This window comes from Sinohyriopsis cumingii, chromosome 18 (genome assembly GCF_028554795.1).
Source record: "Sinohyriopsis cumingii isolate HCF-2022 chromosome 18, ASM2855479v2, whole genome shotgun sequence".
Classification (NCBI taxonomy): domain Eukaryota; kingdom Metazoa; phylum Mollusca; class Bivalvia; order Unionida; family Unionidae; genus Sinohyriopsis; species Sinohyriopsis cumingii.
Genome location: NC_142978.1, coordinates 77199038 through 77219863, shown reverse-complemented (window position 1 = coordinate 77219863; position 20826 = coordinate 77199038). Strand labels below are relative to the sequence as shown.

The 20826-nt window shown below is 34.1% G+C and overlaps 4 non-coding genes across 4 annotated transcripts; all 4 read left to right on the top strand.

Moving 5' to 3' along the window:
• Positions 1-977: 977 nt before the first annotated feature.
• LOC149777037 (U5 spliceosomal RNA) lies at positions 978-1093 on the top strand. The gene has a single exon (XR_016416311.1). It is a non-coding gene; the product is annotated as a U5 spliceosomal RNA (small nuclear RNA).
• Positions 1094-7232: 6139 nt separating this feature from the next.
• On the top strand, positions 7233-7348 carry LOC149777036 (U5 spliceosomal RNA). Its single transcript, XR_016416310.1, has one exon. It is a non-coding gene; the product is annotated as a U5 spliceosomal RNA (small nuclear RNA).
• A 6147-nt stretch (positions 7349-13495) lies between these two features.
• LOC149777035 (U5 spliceosomal RNA) lies at positions 13496-13611 on the top strand. The gene has a single exon (XR_016416309.1). It is a non-coding gene; the product is annotated as a U5 spliceosomal RNA (small nuclear RNA).
• Positions 13612-19951: 6340 nt separating this feature from the next.
• On the top strand, positions 19952-20067 carry LOC149777034 (U5 spliceosomal RNA). Its single transcript, XR_016416308.1, has one exon. It is a non-coding gene; the product is annotated as a U5 spliceosomal RNA (small nuclear RNA).
• Positions 20068-20826: the final 759 nt, after the last annotated feature.

Here is a 20826-nt window from a genome sequence, read left to right as displayed (position 1 = left end):
CCGAGGTTTTCTCCAGTTTCTTATGCCACTATTTATACTGGCCGCCATGTATAGCCTATCACGTGCTGAAAAATGGCGTTATTCCCACAACAACAACATGGGAATATGTTATGCGCCTTTTTTGCGAGTTGGATCTAACAGTTTTAGCAGTAGGAAGAGAAACTCATTGATGCTCATTTTACAAAGAGTTTTCAATTTAATTTTCCTGAAATCTATACCTCAAAAGCCGAAATCTAAGCTGCGTACCACTACCGAAACGAGAGAGGAAACAATGCTCTAAATATAGACTGGGACTACTTTTGTGGGTACTGATCCGGAAGTAATAATTGCGACTCAATTTCATTAACGGCAGCCTAAACATGTCTGAATCTTTACTTAACCATGTGTGGACCACCTATTGGAATTGTACCAAACGCAATAAAGACAGTTAATGGTCTAAGCTTGGTATAACATACCCTAGTTTGCTAGTACATATGCCAGGTTTAAGGTCTACATTGCTCTCCTCGGAGAAGACAGATGATATCCCAAACATCTGAAACATCCACACGTTGCATTAATCTAAAATGGAATTTTTTTTCTTCAAGTAAATTTTGATTTCCTATATGAATAAAACACCTGTTATTTTTTTCCAAATTAGTAATCTTTTCCTGATGTATAAATAGGTAGTTATAATCCATCTCGATAACTCGAACATCTAACGAATGTGGATTACATCCCTTTCACTGTCAAATTAACTCCCCCTGCCTTTTCCACGACAAGAAATATAGAAATATTAATTAGTATCCTTTCTACCAGTATAAAGAAAATAAATGGGTTTCACTGAAATTCAAAATAGCCAATAGCAAAATGACACTGTATATTGAAAACTATGACCCTTTTGGATCTTTGTAGACATAACCATTCCACTATCGTCTTTACAAAAGCATTTGGAAAGTTCAAACTATTTCTCTTCAAAATAAAGCGTGAAAGTATAATGATTACTCTGGTTTCTCTTCACATCGTATTAATCTTTCGCCTTTTACTAAAGATTACCGTGGAGAGGAACATTTAATGAGTCTATAGACCATTCTTTGAAGCCTCACTTTGGTGAGGTACCAATTCAATTAAAGTAAACCTCTTGTTCAAATTTAGCATTTTGTTCTCTTTTCTTCTAACCAGATCCAAATGGAAGATAGTAACCGATGATTATATAATCAGGTCTCAGTACTTCCAGTTCGGTACTCACAAAGGTAGTTCTAGTCTATTGTTAGAACATTTATTCCTCTCTCATTGTCATGGTGATAGAAGAGTTATATTTATGCGATTTTGATAGGGATTTAAAGGTCATTGTTTATTCTTGAGAATATGAGCTCAGGTGTGGTTTTCCATGTGTATTTTGGCGATAGTGCATAGTCAGTAATAAGGCCATGGTGATGATCCGGAAGTGAAATATGTGTTCTGTTTACATACTGCTCTGTTGACAGTCCAGCCTCTCAAAAAAACCTTTGGCAAGAACTTCACCGTGAAGGTATTTTTAGATTAACATATGATTTGTACTGATTGTCACACAGTGGAAATGTCAGCCTCGAGAACCAAATGTAGAGAACATATAACAAAATTAATTGTGCTATGTCCTGTCAGTGCAGTATTTGAGTAAAGATTAAACTGGTATTAAATCTTTATTATTAATGAACGACACATGAAATTTCAATATGTTATGTATATTGACTTTGAAAAACAGTAGAATGAAATTAGAAATAAAAAGTTAAGTTTTATTTTGAAAAATTTAAATGAAATTTAAAAAGAAGTATAAAAAATTAAAACATTTACTCCAAAATATATAATATTTGTTGAAATGATATTAAATGATATCAGCATGTAAATATTCCTACACCATATATAAGTTCCAATGTTGGATATTTGTCAAATTTTGTCAGAGAAAATATCTTTGTAAGTCAAAATGAGACCATCATTTAAAATACACGAAGACAAAATTCCAGTTTGTATTGGTCATTCAAAGTATTTATTAGGGGTCCAAGCAGTTAATTTATGAGTTTATCATGGGGTCACTTCCTGAGTAACACATATCTGCTTGTATGGCCTTCAGTAATTTTTTACAAACATAGTTATAGGGTATTTAGTGAGAGGACAGAGATGAAAACTTTATACTAGAACCTAGTCAAGTTCTCTACTAAATCATTTTAAACTGTCCCAGAATGAAATACAATTCAAAGGGATAAAATATACTTTCCCCATGTATATTACCCTTGGATGTAAGAAAACAGCAAAATAATATAAGCTGAACACAAAATGCATTCCATTGTATTGTTCAGTTTGGTTACGATATTGATTGGTGTAGTGCAGCATTGTGGCCTATATGATGTTATGGGAATGCTGATGATCCATCTTGCTTTATGCATTATTAATTACTAATAATATTTGTTAACTGACACTCTAAAGATTGCATAAGAAATATTCAAACAGATTATTTGAATTCAACTTTGTACAACTGATTTTGCGATAGCTACATATCCCACATGAACAAATATTCATATATTTTAGAATGTTTGGGATCAAACGTTCACATTCAGTACATCATATAGGCTGACATTGTACATATAGTGAATCTGTAAGGCCCATTTCTGGCTGTGTGCGCTGAAAATATCCCAAAATGTTATTTTCATCATGAGTAGGCCTATGTATGATAACATATTTCAATTTAGTACTATGACAGTGTGCAGTATTGTAGCATCAGCTGATATCTGATTCCATTGAATCATTGAGTTTAATAATTGGTAACCAACACTCTTAATGATAAATGTTGAAACAGATCATTTGAATTTTGTTTGCACATTTGATCTTAAGAAGTACATTGTATATGTCCCACATATGTAAATGTCCATCCTGGTTTTCACGTTTTGGGGATCAGAATTTCACATTTAGTTGACGATATAGGATTTATTGGTATCTATAGTTGATCTGTGTGGCCACATTTTGCTGTATTCATCTGCAATATCCAAAATTGTTATTTCCCTCATGAATAAGATCGCTTATAGTCATATATTTTAATTTATTACATTGTCGCTTGACTTTCCTGTATACTGGTATGTACTAATGTTTGCACCAATCATCAAACCTCACAGCCCCAACATTGCCTTAAACTGTATGATACATAGTCTACCTGATTTGCTATTTAACCTGTAAATGGCTAAATATGCTTCTAGAAACCCCATATATTTTTAGGATAAATTTATCACTTTAATACATGGTCATCGCTTCACCTTTTTGAGTGTCAGTCTGTCATGTTTAATATTTTTCCCATGCTTGCAACCTTAATGTTATTTTGAAATCACCATATCGAACACATTTTAAATTCATTTACCTACATCTTACTGTTTTCTAGAATCAAGTGAGACATGTTATATCTTTTCAGGTCTAACATTGTATCTGGAACAAAATGTTAGAGTTGGATCAGTTTGGAAGCTCTCCAGTAGTCCGGTGGTGATAGCAAGGTTTCATAAGGACATGTGAAGTGTACTGTCATAAGTGACCATGATTAGTTCATATCACCACACTGATATATAGCACCACAAAGACATGGCTTAGGTCTTCATGAGAGAGAATAACACCATTTTTCAGTAAGGTAGAGCCTCCCTAGAAACTGTATTTTCCTATCCCATTGTCACCTTTTGTAGTTATTGACATTGAAATGGAATGCATTTTTGCTATACAACATGGTAGTGGTCCCATCCGAACTTTAAATCTGAGTGCGCTATTACTTATACAAACAACTGCCTACGTACCTGACACAATATGTGGAACATAGCACCTGTCACTGTTTCTTTAGTGTCTACACCTATATGCATCTGGACAGGCATATTGCGGTTTGCTGCCAAAATCACTATGAGCTGTGTTGCTTCACTAACCCTGGGAAAAATGATATCACTTGTACAGACTTAAGCTACCATTTGTTTTAAATACCATGTATTAGTCAACTTTGCTGTCTAAAATTTGTCAAACTGAATTTTAAAACTTGTAGGAAAATTTATATTTTCAATAAAATGTAGTTTTTAAAATTTAAATGTTTATTTAAATTTCCTTTATCAATAATTTCAAATTGTAAACATATTCTCAGAGAGGCCTTGTACATTCAGGTTTTCATTGCATTGAAAAATTCTTATAATTAAGGAAGATATAGCAAATTAAGTTTTGGTTTCTCAAGAGCACTTGGACCAAAACTTGCACCCTGTGGAACACCAGCACTACACACTTTCTGAAAGGTGTCACGTGTCTTGTTTGTAATAAAATTCAAAAAGACTTCATGTATAAAATTGAAATAGGTGTGGCATGCAAATATAAAAGTTTGACTAAAATTGGCCATAACAAATTGGGCCTGTCAGGAATCAGGTCACAATTAGTACATCCAGTTCAGTACCAATAGATGTAGTTCAAGTCTATTTTTAGAATATTTCTTCCTCTCATTTTGGTGGTGACAGAAGAGTTATATTTATGCATTTTTTAGGGATTTAAGAAGTATTGAGAAACAAATGTAGAGAACATAGAGTAAAATTAATTGTGTTCTATGTCCTTATGGATCTGACCTTGTTCGATTTATTGACAAATGGAGTTTATCAGGAATATTATGTTCCCTGAATATTACTGGACCAGAAGTATGTTAGTTATCACGTCACTTTCTCGCATCATACCTTCTATTTTGTCCTCTTTATCTCACATGTATATGGTATGCATGTGTGTTTGGAAGTAAGTAACATTATCTTATGTTTATGAATTTAGCATTTGATGTGATCTTATTCAAATACATGTATGTAGATGCACGTTTGCTTTTTAGACCAACAAGTAGATCTCCGCCTTTTCTTCTTTTTTCTCCCCTGACATTACCGGTAGTGTCAGAAAAAAACAAAAGAAGCGATGATCTACTTGCTGGTCTAGTTTGCGTGGAATATGTATGCAAATGTATGTACAAGTATTATATTTGCATATGGTCATCCAAAGTGTATCAATTTAGCGTTCATATATATACCAATCATGTGCTGCAAAATGGCATTAAACCCAGTAAAACCAATCTGAATAATCAATCCGCTAATAAAAAGAGGCGTGATCTAACGATTGTGGACTAGATGTATCAAAGTTTTGGAAATTAAGATCTGTTAAGTGTATATTTGAAACTCGTCTGCAGTAAAAACGCCCTGTGTATATACATGCACGAGTGTGTGTGTGTGTGTGTGTGTGTGTGTGTGTGTTTTGACTGAAAATCAAAGAACCGAAGGTACTGTAATATTAATTGCATTTGAAAGATGCAAGTTGTTTTTTTCTTGTTATTGTTGGAAAATGGCGTCAAACTCACAACATCACGCTGAATATGAGTAAACAGTGTGTGTGTGTGTGTGTGTGTGTGTGTGTGTGTGTGTGTGTGTCTAATATCAACGAACCTAAAGCACCATAAGCTTACGTCCATGTGAAAGTGGCAACATGGTTGGGGTTTTTTGTTTGTTTGCTGTGATCTGTTCATTATTTTTTTCTCTACCTATGAGCATGTGCCATGGTATTTTTCATCTTCGAACTAATTCTAAGAAATTAATAAATTCTTTGGGAAAGGCTTATTACATCGGCTTTACAATTTCATTAATGATCAAAGCTGCTCAGATTTGCTCCTTGAGGCATCTAACGAAACCAAATTAAAGCAAAACAGACGAAATAACATTAAGGAAATTTTTTTGACTATGGCTGCCTAAAAATAATTCAAAAAGAACAATCTTAAAACCATTCACATGTCACAGAGTACCAGCAAGTTTTAATATACAACTTTGGAGGCCTCGTATTTCTAGCTACTTTTATGTATTTGTGATTGAAAATCTCTAACGAAATCTGAGTTGTTACTTACATAAACTTTGTATTACTATTATTTTTGATGGATAGTAACACCGGCTGCATTCATTTAAACTCAAAACATACAAATCTATGAAAACGGCATGACACGTTTCCGACAGAAAATAATTTTCAATGCTGGCGATGTATCACAGCAGGTGACATACCTTAAAAGAAATGAAGAATTTACACGTAAGTATTAAGGTTTTAAATGCTAATTTTAAACTACATGGAATTAAACGGGAACCCGGATGGCCGAGTGTTCTAAAGCGCTCGACTTTACCAATCACTGCCATCTCATCTCGATCCACGTGGTTCGGGTCTCGGGGTCGGTCTATGTGTGTATATGAGAAAGGTTGCCATTAGCCTCTCGTGAGTCGGTGGCTCTTCCCGAGGTTTTCTCCAGTTTCTTATGCCACTATTTATACTGGCCGCCATGTATAGCCTATCACGTGCTGAAAAATGGCGTTATTCCCACAACAACAACATGGGAATATGTTATGCGCCTTTTTTGCGAGTTGGATCTAACAGTTTTAGCAGTAGGAAGAGAAACTCATTGATGCTCATTTTACAAAGAGTTTTCAATTTAATTTTCCTGAAATCTATACCTCAAAAGCCGAAATCTAAGCTGCGTACCACTACCGAAACGAGAGAGGAAACAATGCTCTAAATATAGACTGGGACTACTTTTGTGGGTACTGATCCGGAAGTAATAATTGCGACTCAATTTCATTAACGGCAGCCTAAACATGTCTGAATCTTTACTTAACCATGTGTGGACCACCTATTGGAATTGTACCAAACGCAATAAAGACAGTTAATGGTCTAAGCTTGGTATAACATACCCTAGTTTGCTAGTACATATGCCAGGTTTAAGGTCTACATTGCTCTCCTCGGAGAAGACAGATGATATCCCAAACATCTGAAACATCCACACGTTGCATTAATCTAAAATGGAATTTTTTTTCTTCAAGTAAATTTTGATTTCCTATATGAATAAAACACCTGTTATTTTTTTCCAAATTAGTAATCTTTTCCTGATGTATAAATAGGTAGTTATAATCCATCTCGATAACTCGAACATCTAACGAATGTGGATTACATCCCTTTCACTGTCAAATTAACTCCCCCTGCCTTTTCCACGACAAGAAATATAGAAATATTAATTAGTATCCTTTCTACCAGTATAAAGAAAATAAATGGGTTTCACTGAAATTCAAAATAGCCAATAGCAAAATGACACTGTATATTGAAAACTATGACCCTTTTGGATCTTTGTAGACATAACCATTCCACTATCGTCTTTACAAAAGCATTTGGAAAGTTCAAACTATTTCTCTTCAAAATAAAGCGTGAAAGTATAATGATTACTCTGGTTTCTCTTCACATCGTATTAATCTTTCGCCTTTTACTAAAGATTACCGTGGAGAGGAACATTTAATGAGTCTATAGACCATTCTTTGAAGCCTCACTTTGGTGAGGTACCAATTCAATTAAAGTAAACCTCTTGTTCAAATTTAGCATTTTGTTCTCTTTTCTTCTAACCAGATCCAAATGGAAGATAGTAACCGATGATTATATAATCAGGTCTCAGTACTTCCAGTTCGGTACTCACAAAGGTAGTTCTAGTCTATTGTTAGAACATTTATTCCTCTCTCATTGTCATGGTGATAGAAGAGTTATATTTATGCGATTTTGATAGGGATTTAAAGGTCATTGTTTATTCTTGAGAATATGAGCTCAGGTGTGGTTTTCCATGTGTATTTTGGCGATAGTGCATAGTCAGTAATAAGGCCATGGTGATGATCCGGAAGTGAAATATGTGTTCTGTTTACATACTGCTCTGTTGACAGTCCAGCCTCTCAAAAAAACCTTTGGCAAGAACTTCACCGTGAAGGTATTTTTAGATTAACATATGATTTGTACTGATTGTCACACAGTGGAAATGTCAGCCTCGAGAACCAAATGTAGAGAACATATAACAAAATTAATTGTGCTATGTCCTGTCAGTGCAGTATTTGAGTAAAGATTAAACTGGTATTAAATCTTTATTATTAATGAACGACACATGAAATTTCAATATGTTATGTATATTGACTTTGAAAAACAGTAGAATGAAATTAGAAATAAAAAGTTAAGTTTTATTTTGAAAAATTTAAATGAAATTTAAAAAGAAGTATAAAAAATTAAAACATTTACTCCAAAATATATAATATTTGTTGAAATGATATTAAATGATATCAGCATGTAAATATTCCTACACCATATATAAGTTCCAATGTTGGATATTTGTCAAATTTTGTCAGAGAAAATATCTTTGTAAGTCAAAATGAGACCATCATTTAAAATACACGAAGACAAAATTCCAGTTTGTATTGGTCATTCAAAGTATTTATTAGGGGTCCAAGCAGTTAATTTATGAGTTTATCATGGGGTCACTTCCTGAGTAACACATATCTGCTTGTATGGCCTTCAGTAATTTTTTACAAACATAGTTATAGGGTATTTAGTGAGAGGACAGAGATGAAAACTTTATACTAGAACCTAGTCAAGTTCTCTACTAAATCATTTTAAACTGTCCCAGAATGAAATACAATTCAAAGGGATAAAATATACTTTCCCCATGTATATTACCCTTGGATGTAAGAAAACAGCAAAATAATATAAGCTGAACACAAAATGCATTCCATTGTATTGTTCAGTTTGGTTACGATATTGATTGGTGTAGTGCAGCATTGTGGCCTATATGATGTTATGGGAATGCTGATGATCCATCTTGCTTTATGCATTATTAATTACTAATAATATTTGTTAACTGACACTCTAAAGATTGCATAAGAAATATTCAAACAGATTATTTGAATTCAACTTTGTACAACTGATTTTGCGATAGCTACATATCCCACATGAACAAATATTCATATATTTTAGAATGTTTGGGATCAAACGTTCACATTCAGTACATCATATAGGCTGACATTGTACATATAGTGAATCTGTAAGGCCCATTTCTGGCTGTGTGCGCTGAAAATATCCCAAAATGTTATTTTCATCATGAGTAGGCCTATGTATGATAACATATTTCAATTTAGTACTATGACAGTGTGCAGTATTGTAGCATCAGCTGATATCTGATTCCATTGAATCATTGAGTTTAATAATTGGTAACCAACACTCTTAATGATAAATGTTGAAACAGATCATTTGAATTTTGTTTGCACATTTGATCTTAAGAAGTACATTGTATATGTCCCACATATGTAAATGTCCATCCTGGTTTTCACGTTTTGGGGATCAGAATTTCACATTTAGTTGACGATATAGGATTTATTGGTATCTATAGTTGATCTGTGTGGCCACATTTTGCTGTATTCATCTGCAATATCCAAAATTGTTATTTCCCTCATGAATAAGATCGCTTATAGTCATATATTTTAATTTATTACATTGTCGCTTGACTTTCCTGTATACTGGTATGTACTAATGTTTGCACCAATCATCAAACCTCACAGCCCCAACATTGCCTTAAACTGTATGATACATAGTCTACCTGATTTGCTATTTAACCTGTAAATGGCTAAATATGCTTCTAGAAACCCCATATATTTTTAGGATAAATTTATCACTTTAATACATGGTCATAGCTTCACCTTTTTGAGTGTCAGTCTGTCATGTTTAATATTTTTCCCATGCTTGCAACCTTAATGTTATTTTGAAATCACCATATCGAACACATTTTAAATTCATTTACCTACATCTTACTGTTTTCTAGAATCAAGTGAGACATGTTATATCTTTTCAGGTCTAACATTGTATCTGGAACAAAATGTTAGAGTTGGATCAGTTTGGAAGCTCTCCAGTAGTCCGGTGGTGATAGCAAGGTTTCATAAGGACATGTGAAGTGTACTGTCATAAGTGACCATGATTAGTTCATATCACCACACTGATATATAGCACCACAAAGACATGGCTTAGGTCTTCATGAGAGAGAATAACACCATTTTTCAGTAAGGTAGAGCCTCCCTAGAAACTGTATTTTCCTATCCCATTGTCACCTTTTGTAGTTATTGACATTGAAATGGAATGCATTTTTGCTATACAACATGGTAGTGGTCCCATCCGAACTTTAAATCTGAGTGCGCTATTACTTATACAAACAACTGCCTACGTACCTGACACAATATGTGGAACATAGCACCTGTCACTGTTTCTTTAGTGTCTACACCTATATGCATCTGGACAGGCATATTGCGGTTTGCTGCCAAAATCACTATGAGCTGTGTTGCTTCACTAACCCTGGGAAAAATGATATCACTTGTACAGACTTAAGCTACCATTTGTTTTAAATACCATGTATTAGTCAACTTTGCTGTCTAAAATTTGTCAAACTGAATTTTAAAACTTGTAGGAAAATTTATATTTTCAATAAAATGTAGTTTTTAAAATTTAAATGTTTATTTAAATTTCCTTTATCAATAATTTCAAATTGTAAACATATTCTCAGAGAGGCCTTGTACATTCAGGTTTTCATTGCATTGAAAAATTCTTATAATTAAGGAAGATATAGCAAATTAAGTTTTGGTTTCTCAAGAGCACTTGGACCAAAACTTGCACCCTGTGGAACACCAGCACTACACACTTTCTGAAAGGTGTCACGTGTCTTGTTTGTAATAAAATTCAAAAAGACTTCATGTATAAAATTGAAATAGGTGTGGCATGCAAATATAAAAGTTTGACTAAAATTGGCCATAACAAATTGGGCCTGTCAGGAATCAGGTCACAATTAGTACATCCAGTTCAGTACCAATAGATGTAGTTCAAGTCTATTTTTAGAATATTTCTTCCTCTCATTTTGGTGGTGACAGAAGAGTTATATTTATGCATTTTTTAGGGATTTAAGAAGTATTGAGAAACAAATGTAGAGAACATAGAGTAAAATTAATTGTGTTCTATGTCCTTATGGATCTGACCTTGTTCGATTTATTGACAAATGGAGTTTATCAGGAATATTATGTTCCCTGAATATTACTGGACCAGAAGTATGTTAGTTATCACGTCACTTTCTCGCATCATACCTTCTATTTTGTCCTCTTTATCTCACATGTATATGGTATGCATGTGTGTTTGGAAGTAAGTAACATTATCTTATGTTTATGAATTTAGCATTTGATGTGATCTTATTCAAATACATGTATGTAGATGCACGTTTGCTTTTTAGACCAACAAGTAGATCTCCGCCTTTTCTTCTTTTTTCTCCCCTGACATTACCGGTAGTGTCAGAAAAAAACAAAAGAAGCGATGATCTACTTGCTGGTCTAGTTTGCGTGGAATATGTATGCAAATGTATGTACAAGTATTATATTTGCATATGGTCATCCAAAGTGTATCAATTTAGCGTTCATATATATACCAATCATGTGCTGCAAAATGGCATTAAACCCAGTAAAACCAATCTGAATAATCAATCCGCTAATAAAAAGAGGCGTGATCTAACGATTGTGGACTAGATGTATCAAAGTTTTGGAAATTAAGATCTGTTAAGTGTATATTTGAAACTCGTCTGCAGTAAAAACGCCCTGTGTATATACATGCACGAGTGTGTGTGTGTGTGTGTGTGTGTGTGTGTGTGTTTTGACTGAAAATCAAAGAACCGAAGGTACTGTAATATTAATTGCATTTGAAAGATGCAAGTTGTTTTTTTCTTGTTATTGTTGGAAAATGGCGTCAAACTCACAACATCACGCTGAATATGAGTAAACAGTGTGTGTGTGTGTGTGTGTGTGTGTGTGTGTGTGTGTGTGTGTGTGTGTGTCTAATATCAACGAACCTAAAGCACCATAAGCTTACGTCCATGTGAAAGTGGCAACATGGTTGGGGTTTTTTGTTTGTTTGCTGTGATCTGTTCATTATTTTTTTCTCTACCTATGAGCATGTGCCATGGTATTTTTCATCTTCGAACTAATTCTAAGAAATTAATAAATTCTTTGGGAAAGGCTTATTACATCGGCTTTACAATTTCATTAATGATCAAAGCTGCTCAGATTTGCTCCTTGAGGCATCTAACGAAACCAAATTAAAGCAAAACAGACGAAATAACATTAAGGAAATTTTTTTGACTATGGCTGCCTAAAAATAATTCAAAAAGAACAATCTTAAAACCATTCACATGTCACAGAGTACCAGCAAGTTTTAATATACAACTTTGGAGGCCTCGTATTTCTAGCTACTTTTATGTATTTGTGATTGAAAATCTCTAACGAAATCTGAGTTGTTACTTACATAAACTTTGTATTACTATTATTTTTGATGGATAGTAACACCGGCTGCATTCATTTAAACTCAAAACATACAAATCTATGAAAACGGCATGACACGTTTCCGACAGAAAATAATTTTCAATGCTGGCGATGTATCACAGCAGGTGACATACCTTAAAAGACATGAAGAATTTACACGTAAGTATTAAGGTTTTAAATGCTAATTTTAAACTACATGGAATTAAACGGGAACCCGGATGGCCGAGTGTTCTAAAGCGCTCGACTTTACCAATCACTGCCATCTCATCTCGATCCACGTGGTTCGGGTCTCGGGGTCGGTCTATGTGTGTATATGAGAAAGGTTGCCATTAGCCTCTCGTGAGTCGGTGGCTCTTCCCGAGGTTTTCTCCAGTTTCTTATGCCACTATTTATACTGGCCGCCATGTATAGCCTATCACGTGCTGAAAAATGGCGTTATTCCCACAACAACAACATGGGAATATGTTATGCGCCTTTTTTGCGAGTTGGATCTAACAGTTTTAGCAGTAGGAAGAGAAACTCATTGATGCTCATTTTACAAAGAGTTTTCAATTTAATTTTCCTGAAATCTATACCTCAAAAGCCGAAATCTAAGCTGCGTACCACTACCGAAACGAGAGAGGAAACAATGCTCTAAATATAGACTGGGACTACTTTTGTGGGTACTGATCCGGAAGTAATAATTGCGACTCAATTTCATTAACGGCAGCCTAAACATGTCTGAATCTTTACTTAACCATGTGTGGACCACCTATTGGAATTGTACCAAACGCAATAAAGACAGTTAATGGTCTAAGCTTGGTATAACATACCCTAGTTTGCTAGTACATATGCCAGGTTTAAGGTCTACATTGCTCTCCTCGGAGAAGACAGATGATATCCCAAACATCTGAAACATCCACACGTTGCATTAATCTAAAATGGAATTTTTTTTCTTCAAGTAAATTTTGATTTCCTATATGAATAAAACACCTGTTATTTTTTTCCAAATTAGTAATCTTTTCCTGATGTATAAATAGGTAGTTATAATCCATCTCGATAACTCGAACATCTAACGAATGTGGATTACATCCCTTTCACTGTCAAATTAACTCCCCCTGCCTTTTCCACGACAAGAAATATAGAAATATTAATTAGTATCCTTTCTACCAGTATAAAGAAAATAAATGGGTTTCACTGAAATTCAAAATAGCCAATAGCAAAATGACACTGTATATTGAAAACTATGACCCTTTTGGATCTTTGTAGACATAACCATTCCACTATCGTCTTTACAAAAGCATTTGGAAAGTTCAAACTATTTCTCTTCAAAATAAAGCGTGAAAGTATAATGATTACTCTGGTTTCTCTTCACATCGTATTAATCTTTCGCCTTTTACTAAAGATTACCGTGGAGAGGAACATTTAATGAGTCTATAGACCATTCTTTGAAGCCTCACTTTGGTGAGGTACCAATTCAATTAAAGTAAACCTCTTGTTCAAATTTAGCATTTTGTTCTCTTTTCTTCTAACCAGATCCAAATGGAAGATAGTAACCGATGATTATATAATCAGGTCTCAGTACTTCCAGTTCGGTACTCACAAAGGTAGTTCTAGTCTATTGTTAGAACATTTATTCCTCTCTCATTGTCATGGTGATAGAAGAGTTATATTTATGCGATTTTGATAGGGATTTAAAGGTCATTGTTTATTCTTGAGAATATGAGCTCAGGTGTGGTTTTCCATGTGTATTTTGGCGATAGTGCATAGTCAGTAATAAGGCCATGGTGATGATCCGGAAGTGAAATATGTGTTCTGTTTACATACTGCTCTGTTGACAGTCCAGCCTCTCAAAAAAACCTTTGGCAAGAACTTCACCGTGAAGGTATTTTTAGATTAACATATGATTTGTACTGATTGTCACACAGTGGAAATGTCAGCCTCGAGAACCAAATGTAGAGAACATATAACAAAATTAATTGTGCTATGTCCTGTCAGTGCAGTATTTGAGTAAAGATTAAACTGGTATTAAATCTTTATTATTAATGAACGACACATGAAATTTCAATATGTTATGTATATTGACTTTGAAAAACAGTAGAATGAAATTAGAAATAAAAAGTTAAGTTTTATTTTGAAAAATTTAAATGAAATTTAAAAAGAAGTATAAAAAATTAAAACATTTACTCCAAAATATATAATATTTGTTGAAATGATATTAAATGATATCAGCATGTAAATATTCCTACACCATATATAAGTTCCAATGTTGGATATTTGTCAAATTTTGTCAGAGAAAATATCTTTGTAAGTCAAAATGAGACCATCATTTAAAATACACGAAGACAAAATTCCAGTTTGTATTGGTCATTCAAAGTATTTATTAGGGGTCCAAGCAGTTAATTTATGAGTTTATCATGGGGTCACTTCCTGAGTAACACATATCTGCTTGTATGGCCTTCAGTAATTTTTTACAAACATAGTTATAGGGTATTTAGTGAGAGGACAGAGATGAAAACTTTATACTAGAACCTAGTCAAGTTCTCTACTAAATCATTTTAAACTGTCCCAGAATGAAATACAATTCAAAGGGATAAAATATACTTTCCCCATGTATATTACCCTTGGATGTAAGAAAACAGCAAAATAATATAAGCTGAACACAAAATGCATTCCATTGTATTGTTCAGTTTGGTTACGATATTGATTGGTGTAGTGCAGCATTGTGGCCTATATGATGTTATGGGAATGCTGATGATCCATCTTGCTTTATGCATTATTAATTACTAATAATATTTGTTAACTGACACTCTAAAGATTGCATAAGAAATATTCAAACAGATTATTTGAATTCAACTTTGTACAACTGATTTTGCGATAGCTACATATCCCACATGAACAAATATTCATATATTTTAGAATGTTTGGGATCAAACGTTCACATTCAGTACATCATATAGGCTGACATTGTACATATAGTGAATCTGTAAGGCCCATTTCTGGCTGTGTGCGCTGAAAATATCCCAAAATGTTATTTTCATCATGAGTAGGCCTATGTATGATAACATATTTCAATTTAGTACTATGACAGTGTGCAGTATTGTAGCATCAGCTGATATCTGATTCCATTGAATCATTGAGTTTAATAATTGGTAACCAACACTCTTAATGATAAATGTTGAAACAGATCATTTGAATTTTGTTTGCACATTTGATCTTAAGAAGTACATTGTATATGTCCCACATATGTAAATGTCCATCCTGGTTTTCACGTTTTGGGGATCAGAATTTCACATTTAGTTGACGATATAGGATTTATTGGTATCTATAGTTGATCTGTGTGGCCACATTTTGCTGTATTCATCTGCAATATCCAAAATTGTTATTTCCCTCATGAATAAGATCGCTTATAGTCATATATTTTAATTTATTACATTGTCGCTTGACTTTCCTGTATACTGGTATGTACTAATGTTTGCACCAATCATCAAACCTCACAGCCCCAACATTGCCTTAAACTGTATGATACATAGTCTACCTGATTTGCTATTTAACCTGTAAATGGCTAAATATGCTTCTAGAAACCCCATATATTTTTAGGATAAATTTATCACTTTAATACATGGTCATCGCTTCACCTTTTTGAGTGTCAGTCTGTCATGTTTAATATTTTTCCCATGCTTGCAACCTTAATGTTATTTTGAAATCACCATATCGAACACATTTTAAATTCATTTACCTACATCTTACTGTTTTCTAGAATCAAGTGAGACATGTTATATCTTTTCAGGTCTAACATTGTATCTGGAACAAAATGTTAGAGTTGGATCAGTTTGGAAGCTCTCCAGTAGTCCGGTGGTGATAGCAAGGTTTCATAAGGACATGTGAAGTGTACTGTCATAAGTGACCATGATTAGTTCATATCACCACACTGATATATAGCACCACAAAGACATGGCTTAGGTCTTCATGAGAGAGAATAACACCATTTTTCAGTAAGGTAGAGCCTCCCTAGAAACTGTATTTTCCTATCCCATTGTCACCTTTTGTAGTTATTGACATTGAAATGGAATGCATTTTTGCTATACAACATGGTAGTGGTCCCATCCGAACTTTAAATCTGAGTGCGCTATTACTTATACAAACAACTGCCTACGTACCTGACACAATATGTGGAACATAGCACCTGTCACTGTTTCTTTAGTGTCTACACCTATATGCATCTGGACAGGCATATTGCGGTTTGCTGCCAAAATCACTATGAGCTGTGTTGCTTCACTAACCCTGGGAAAAATGATATCACTTGTACAGACTTAAGCTACCATTTGTTTTAAATACCATGTATTAGTCAACTTTGCTGTCTAAAATTTGTCAAACTGAATTTTAAAACTTGTAGGAAAATTTATATTTTCAATAAAATGTAGTTTTTAAAATTTAAATGTTTATTTAAATTTCCTTTATCAATAATTTCAAATTGTAAACATATTCTCAGAGAGGCCTTGTACATTCAGGTTTTCATTGCATTGAAAAATTCTTATAATTAAGGAAGATATAGCAAATTAAGTTTTGGTTTCTCAAGAGCACTTGGACCAAAACTTGCACCCTGTGGAACACCAGCACTACACACTTTCTGAAAGGTGTCACGTGTCTTGTTTGTAATAAAATTCAAAAAGACTTCATGTATAAAATTGAAATAGGTGTGGCATGCAAATATAAAAGTTTGACTAAAATTGGCCATAACAAATTGGGCCTGTCAGGAATCAGGTCACAATTAGTACATCCAGTTCAGTACCAATAGATGTAGTTCAAGTCTATTTTTAGAATATTTCTTCCTCTCATTTTGGTGGTGACAGAAGAGTTATATTTATGCATTTTTTAGGGATTTAAGAAGTATTGAGAAACAAATGTAGAGAACATAGAGTAAAATTAATTGTGTTCTATGTCCTTATGGATCTGACCTTGTTCGATTTATTGACAAATGGAGTTTATCAGGAATATTATGTTCCCTGAATATTACTGGACCAGAAGTATGTTAGTTATCACGTCACTTTCTCGCATCATACCTTCTATTTTGTCCTCTTTATCTCACATGTATATGGTATGCATGTGTGTTTGGAAGTAAGTAACATTATCTTATGTTTATGAATTTAGCATTTGATGTGATCTTATTCAAATACATGTATGTAGATGCACGTTTGCTTTTTAGACCAACAAGTAGATCTCCGCCTTTTCTTCTTTTTTCTCCCCTGACATTACCGGTAGTGTCAGAAAAAAACAAAAGAAGCGATGATCTACTTGCTGGTCTAGTTTGCGTGGAATATGTATGCAAATGTATGTACAAGTATTATATTTGCATATGGTCATCCAAAGTGTATCAATTTAGCGTTCATATATATACCAATCATGTGCTGCAAAATGGCATTAAACCCAGTAAAACCAATCTGAATAATCAATCCGCTAATAAAAAGAGGCGTGATCTAACGATTGTGGACTAGATGTATCAAAGTTTTGGAAATTAAGATCTGTTAAGTGTATATTTGAAACTCGTCTGCAGTAAAAACGCCCTGTGTATATACATGCACGAGTGTGTGTGTGTGTGTGTGTGTGTGTGTGTGTGTTTTGACTGAAAATCAAAGAACCGAAGGTACTGTAATATTAATTGCATTTGAAAGATGCAAGTTGTTTTTTTCTTGTTATTGTTGGAAAATGGCGTCAAACTCACAACATCACGCTGAATATGAGTAAACAGTGTGTGTGTGTGTGTGTGTGTGTGTGTGTGTGTGTGTGTCTAATATCAACGAACCTAAAGCACCATAAGCTTACGTCCATGTGAAAGTGGCAACATGGTTGGGGTTTTTTGTTTGTTTGCTGTGATCTGTTCATTATTTTTTTCTCTACCTATGAGCATGTGCCATGGTATTTTTCATCTTCGAACTAATTCTAAGAAATTAATAAATTCTTTGGGAAAGGCTTATTACATCGGCTTTACAATTTCATTAATGATCAAAGCTGCTCAGATTTGCTCCTTGAGGCATCTAACGAAACCAAATTAAAGCAAAACAGACGAAATAACATTAAGGAAATTTTTTTGACTATGGCTGCCTAAAAATAATTCAAAAAGAACAATCTTAAAACCATTCACATGTCACAGAGTACCAGCAAGTTTTAATATACAACTTTGGAGGCCTCGTATTTCTAGCTACTTTTATGTATTTGTGATTGAAAATCTCTAACGAAATCTGAGTTGTTACTTACATAAACTTTGTATTACTATTATTTTTGATGGATAGTAACACCGGCTGCATTCATTTAAACTCAAAACATACAAATCTATGAAAACGGCATGACACGTTTCCGACAGAAAATAATTTTCAATGCTGGCGATGTATCACAGCAGGTGACATACCTTAAAAGAAATGAAGAATTTACACGTAAGTATTAAGGTTTTAAATGCTAATTTTAAACTACATGGAATTAAACGGGAACCCGGATGGCCGAGTGTTCTAAAGCGCTCGACTTTACCAATCACTGCCATCTCATCTCGATCCACGTGGTTCGGGTCTCGGGGTCGGTCTATGTGTGTATATGAGAAAGGTTGCCATTAGCCTCTCGTGAGTCGGTGGCTCTTCCCGAGGTTTTCTCCAGTTTCTTATGCCACTATTTATACTGGCCGCCATGTATAGCCTATCACGTGCTGAAAAATGGCGTTATTCCCACAACAACAACATGGGAATATGTTATGCGCCTTTTCTGTTGTTGTTGTTGTTGTTGTTGTGGGGTTTAACGCCATTTTTCAGCACGATAGGCTATACATGGCGGCCAGTATTAATGGTGGAGGAAGAACCCGGAAAACCCCGGAAAGAACCACCGACCCACGAGAAGCTACTGGCAAGCTTTCTCACATGCCCACATTGGCTGAATCTTTGACTCGAACCGCCGCAGACAGACGCCTTTTTTGCGAGTTGGATCTAACAGTTTTAGCAGTAGGAAGAGAAACTCATTGATGCTCATTTTACAAAGAGTTTTCAATTTAATTTTCCTGAAATCTATACCTCAAAAGCCGAAATCTAAGCTGCGTACCACTACCGAAACGAGAGAGGAAACAATGCTCTAAATATAGACTGGGACTACTTTTGTGGGTACTGATCCGGAAGTAATAATTGCGACTCAATTTCATTAACGGCAGCCTAAACATGTCTGAATCTTTACTTAACCATGTGTGGACCACCTATTGGAATTGTACCAAACGCAATAAAGACAGTTAATGATCTAAGCTTGGTATAACATACCCTAGTTTGCTAGTACATATGCCAGGTTTAAGGTCTACATTGCTCTCCTCGGAGAAGACAGATGATATCCCAAACATCTGAAACATCCACACGTTGCATTAATCTAAAATGGAATTTTTTTTCTTCAAGTAAATTTTGATTTCCTATATGAATAAAACACCTGTTATTTTTTTCCAAATTAGTAATCTTTTCCTGATGTATAAATAGGTAGTTATAATCCATCTCGATAACTCGAACATCTAACGAATGTGGATTACATCCCTTTCACTGTCAAATTAACTCCCCCTGCCTTTTCCACGACAAGAAATATAGAAATATTAATTAGTATCCTTTCTACCAGTATAAAGAAAATAAATGGGTTTCACTGAAATTCAAAATAGCCAATAGCAAAATGACACTGTATATTGAAAACTATGACCCTTTTGGATCTTTGTAGACATAACCATTCCACTATCGTCTTTACAAAAGCATTTGGAAAGTTCAAACTATTTCTCTTCAAAATAAAGCGTGAAAGTATAATGATTACTCTGGTTTCTCTTCACATCGTATTAATCTTTCGCCTTTTACTAAAGATTACCGTGGAGAGGAACATTTAATGAGTCTATAGACCATTCTTTGAAGCCTCACTTTGGTGAGGTACCAATTCAATTAAAGTAAACCTCTTGTTCAAATTTAGCATTTTGTTCTCTTTTCTTCTAACCAGATCCAAATGGAAGATAGTAACCGATGATTATATAATCAGGTCTCAGTACTTCCAGTTCGGTACTCACAAAGGTAGTTCTAGTCTATTGTTAGAACATTTATTCCTCTCTCATTGTCATGGTGATAGAAGAGTTATATTTATGCGATTTTGATAGGGATTTAAAGGTCATTGTTTATTCTTGAGAATATGAGCTCAGGTGTGGTTTTCCATGTGTATTTTGGCGATAGTGCATAGTCAGTAATAAGGCCATGGTGATGATCCGGAAGTGAAATATGTGTTCTGTTTACATACTGCTCTGTTGACAGTCCAGCCTCTCAAAAAAACCTTTGGCAAGAACTTCACCGTGAAGGTATTTTTAGATTAACATATGATTTGTACTGATTGTCACACAGTGGAAATGTCAGCCTCGAGAACCAAATGTAGAGAACATATAACAAAATTAATTGTGCTATGTCCTGTCAGTGCAGTATTTGAGTAAAGATTAAACTGGTATTAAATCTTTATTATTAATGAACGACACATGAAATTTCAATATGTTATGTATATTGACTTTGAAAAACAGTAGAATGAAATTAGAAATAAAAAGTTAAGTTTTATTTTGAAAAATTTAAATGAAATTTAAAAAGAAGTATAAAAAATTAAAACATTTACTCCAAAATATATAATATTTGTTGAAATGATATTAAATGATATC